Source organism: Protomyctophum bolini (assembly GCF_963924005.1).
Source record: "Protomyctophum bolini genome assembly, chromosome: 22".
Taxonomy (NCBI): Eukaryota; Metazoa; Chordata; class Actinopteri; order Myctophiformes; family Myctophidae; genus Protomyctophum; species Protomyctophum bolini.
The window spans coordinates 22,561,480-22,566,479 of NC_137883.1; the positions used below are offsets into that span (position 1 = coordinate 22,561,480).

General features: G+C 44.9%; 1 protein-coding gene across 1 annotated transcript in view; it reads right to left on the reverse strand.

Annotated features, from left to right (window-relative positions):
* Positions 1-5,000, reverse strand: part of dcc (DCC netrin 1 receptor) — a 107,951-nt gene that overhangs the window by 37,947 nt on the left and 65,004 nt on the right. The window lies entirely within an intron of this gene.

Here is a 5,000-nt window from a genome sequence, read left to right on the forward strand (position 1 = left end):
GTGGCTAAATGACTGTTGACCTTTTTTATTTACAATGTATGGACGTGAAGGAATGTGACATTTCGCCAGTGCCACTCAGCCATGCTGCACACCACCCTGCTATACTGAAATACTGTCTGGGACACTCACATGCCACATGTGCCCAGGGGTAGTCCGTTTGCTGTGGCAGTGGACGCTCGAATATGGGGCTCCACGTAATGTGTAATGTGATGAGTCACGTAAGTGTCTGGGTGATGCAGTCTGGCTTTTGTGTAGTCTAGACGTTAGCTAGACGTTTCACCCGCAGGCCGCAGCGGTGATTACTCTTGTGGCATGTGCTGTAAAGTTGTGGATTTGGACCGTACTCTTTGCTTTTTGAACTATACAATCAGAGAACCTATATACCAGAGAACTAGCTCTGGTCCATAGCCTTCCACTGCTTCGATTCTGCCCTGCAGTAAGGCTATGCGACTATCAGTTTTAAATCTCAAATCGAAATCAGACCAGCCTCTCCTCTTTTGTGGAAATCTCACAAACGTTTGACCTACTCACCAATACAAAGACAGGTTGTGTCAATAGAAAGACTACTTTCTTTAGTGGACGCACTCTGAGCCCCCCACCACACGTATAAACGGTACTTTTTGGCCAAAAAGGGATTTTGTTTCCACCGGAAGAAAAATACTTTTAGTTACTCCACTGCGCCCTCTACCGATATTGCCCAGAGAACTGCCTCATAGAGAATATTCTTCCTCCGGTGAAAGAAAATCCCTTTCTGGCCAAAAAGTACCGTTTATACGTGTGGTGGGGGGCTCAGAGTGCGTCCACTAAGGAAAGTAGTCTTTCTATTGACACAACACGTCTTTGTATTGGTGAGTAGGTCAAACGTTCGTGAGATTTCCACAAAAGAGGAGAGGCTGGTCTGATTTCGATTTGAGATTTAAAACTGATAGTCCCATAGCCTTACTGCAGGGCAGAATCAAAGCAGTAGAAGGCTATGGACCAGAGCTACCAGAGAACCTATATATTTCACACTGAAACAACAGAGCAACAGTCCTGCTGTCCGGTGTCTTGTGCTGTGAAGAGTTTTGAAGGTAGAGTTTGAGATCTAATATTCTGGAGATCAATCATTCTGTTGAGCTTGAGTCATCATTGTGATGTCAGAACACCATTGTGATGTCAGAACAGGCCAGCTCCATATATGGAGATCTAGGGTTTTGATGAGGTCAGATCGACATTATGGAATTAATTCTGTACCGGCCATATATGGATTGTGTCTCGAGTGTACAGGGTTTGAGGAGGTCAGATCAACAATATCAGAACAGCTCAGCTCCATGTATGGAGATCTAAGAGTTTGATGAGGTCAGATCAACGCATGGAATGAATTCTATACTGGCCATACATGGAGCGTGTCTTGAGTGTACATGGTTTGGTGAGGTCAGATCATCATTGAATTAATTCTGTATTGGCCATATATGGAGCGTGTCACAAGGCGTGACTGACGGACTCCAGGTTTTCAATATCAGAACAGCTCAGCTCCATGTATCCGTGGCTCAAATGCTGAATAAATAATGGGTCCTGATCTGAAAAGGGTTGAAAACCACTGGCTTAGGCCTCCACCTGTATATGGCAAGAGTGCAGGTAAAGTCCATTCCCGGGATGGATATACAGCAGTGGGGATCCAGAACAGCCACAATTAGGCAAGTGAAAGGGCTGACCACGGAGAGGGAGCAGGCCATCTGGACGTCCTGCCTCTCCCATGTTATGAGTGAGACTCAGCGTGAGGCTCACCTGATACAGCACCGTACCCTATTATGGCAGCTGGCCCATGCAGGTTCGGATCGGACCCTGATGTCCTTTGCTACTGTATTTTCCTCATGGCCCTTATACCCAGTCCAGATGGTCCCACCGGCTCTTGTTCACCCACAGTGTCAGCCAGCCAAAAGGGCTTTGTTGTGGGCCTCTCCGCGGGTATGAGGTGCTGCGCCCGTGTTTCCATGCCAGCTGGTGTCAGCAGATGTGTCGCCGCTAGAAGGCTGGGGGCTGTGAGTCAGCGGCTACTATAGCGGCCACTAACTGGGCCCAAGGCAGGACAGCACAGCACATGAAATGTGTTGGCGCCGAAAGGAAAAGTTTGCCTCTTCCTGGCCGCGTGCCGACAAGACCACGATGCGCTGATCGGAACCGACAGCATGGTGGCCACGGCCTACGTCCACAACGTCTTCTCTCGGGGCAGAGATGACCCTCCTCTGGGGGTGGAGCATGTCAATCTGGTCCCCGGGTGGCTCTGAACTGGCCACAGCTCTTTCCACAGCTGTCACAGTGGCTCAGTGGTTAGCACTGGTGCCTTGCAATACAACCGAGTACATTCAAGATGCATCATCTGACCCGAGCGGGGGGTCAATCCCCCCAATACGTTTGGAAAGTACAACAGTGCGGAGAGATAGTCTGTTCCCTGAGAGAACAAAGGTTATGATGTAACCTAACGTTCTATACCGTTCTATATACTGTTGGCCTGCTGTCATGAAACCAGTGTTGGTTTGAAGCTAAACTCCAAACTTCATTATTCATCCTTCATTCAGATCAGTGTTGATTTCTTCAACTAAAACTATGACGAAAAATGGTCGTCAACTACGGTTTTACACTGAGGAAAACTGAATAAAAACGAAATGAAAACTAAGCCATGATGACTAAAACTATGATATATTGACAAATTACACATTAGTCGACTAAATCAACTGTAGATTTGACTAAAATCTTGTGATATTTAGTCAACTAAAAGAACTAGACTAACACTAAAACATTCCAGGTGAATAAAATGTGACTAAAACTAAATTAAAATTATTCAAAAGGCTATGACTAAAACTAAATAAAATGATTTGCTGTCAAAAACAACACTAATTCAGATCCCCATTAGCTTCCGCTGCCACAGTCACTAGCCTTCCTGGGTCCAACATCACAACATAAAACAACATGTACATTCTCAAATCCTGTAAAGTGAAGTCAACGGTACCAGAGGGACCACCTAGTAGCAAAAGAGGCTGAACAAACAGCCGGAAGACACGCACATCCAATTACCTAAAGACTGGGTGCCGGATCAAAAGACAGCCATAGAGTAAGAATAAAATAGTCTGCACACCGACCAATTTCAGCTCCCAAATATTTCTTTACTTAAAGGTGGTAACGCTTCGGGCCAAAGCCTTTCCTCAGACCTTCCAAAATTGTACCACCTTACACAAAATGTCAAGTTAATGGCTGCCTGTAGCAAAGTAGCCTAATTGTTTTGTACATTGCTCAGGAAATGTAGCCAACAGCGCTAAATAAATCAGTTGGATTTGTTAAATATTATGTTTCCATTAGTGAGCATATTATGAATATGTAGTTTCTTCAAACTAAAGTCTGCTTTGGTGATTGATGCAAAAATAGGCCTGAGTGTTCAGAAATACAGCCTCCAACACACCTTGTGGTATGTTATTAGGCTTAATTTTACATTTTTGTTAGTCTACAGTCTATGAAAGAAAATGTATTCAAATGTATTAGAATGAATCTCATTCCTCTTAACCACATGAACCCTAGCATCCATATTCTGGGGCAAACAGTCATTAGGAAAAAAAGGCAATCAACCGGCTCACAACAACACGTCCTACTGCGATGCATTGTGACCTTGTTGTAGATCAGCTATTTTCAACAACGACATTTGGCGCAGAAACAAGGAGGGGACAAAGTGTAGACCCCTGGGGACCTCCTCGGCGAACTATAAAACTAAATATAGCCACGAGTGATTCCCCCGAGGCCTTGTGTTAATTACGGGCATCACTTCCTGTTGTCATTCATTCAATTCATTTGAGTGATCTATGTCAGTCAATAATAATGCAGGAAGTCGAGAACACTGCCTGGAAAAGATCACAAAGTGTCATATTAATCTGCCTATTTATCTCCCTCCACACAGCTGATTAAAACTCATGATCAATGGCTCTTGACACTTTTGCTCTTAGCAGCCGTGTTGATTTCGAAAAATGTTCGTCGACTACCTTTTTTCACTGACAAACACTAAACGGAAACTAAATGAAAACTAAGCTAAGACGACTAAAACTAAGGCTAAATAGGCTAAAGTTCATCAACAAATAAAAACTAGACTAAAATGTTAGGAAGGGACTAGTTAGTGCACAAGAGATCCAGTATAAGTCATTTTACACTTGGTTGCATGCTGAAAATAGCAGATCTACAAGCTCACAACACAGCTTGTATATCTGCTATTTTCAGAAAGTGTAAGTAGCCATAACTCCTGCCCTGTGTTTCATTGTTACTGGCTGCTGCTGTGTTACCTGAATTAGAGCTCTTCAAGATTCTGTGAAGCACTAACGCGGACTAAGCACTAACTAACTCCCTTGAAAGCATTCGCCCCAGAGCCTGATATGTCTATGGTTCACTCTAGCACCATGGACAGTGTCACTGTCCGTGGAGCCAGAGTGAACCCAGCATGAACTCAGGACCATGGACACTGTCACTGTGCTAGAGTAAATCCAACAGTGTTTCTGAAAGGTTCCTTCAAATGGCAAGGGCCTCTGTGTTCAATTAATCAAAACTGAGATGTGGCAAAATTCAACACAGCATTGTTTGCTTGTGGTGAGAGTGGTACGTAAAAACGTCATTACTGTATACTGACAGTAAAGTGCATGTACAATAAGTGTGTGTGTGTGTGTGTGTGTGTGTGTGTGTGTGTGTGTGTGTGTGTGTGTGTGTGTGTGTGTGTGCGTGCGTGGCTGCGTGCGTGCGTGCGTGCGTGCGTGCGTGCGTGCGTGCGTGTATTATTATAGTGCATACTATGAGTACTGTGGGGCAGCAGTGGTTCAGGGGTAGAGTGACCAGATGGGAACCGCAAGGTTGCCAGTTCGAACCCGGGCTCGCCCAGAGTTAGTGTCAAAGTGTCCTTGAGCAAGACTCTGAACCCCTAATTGCTCCCAATGTGCAGGTTGGTGCCTTGCATGGTCTCCTCTGGCATCAGTGTGTGAATGTGTGTTTGA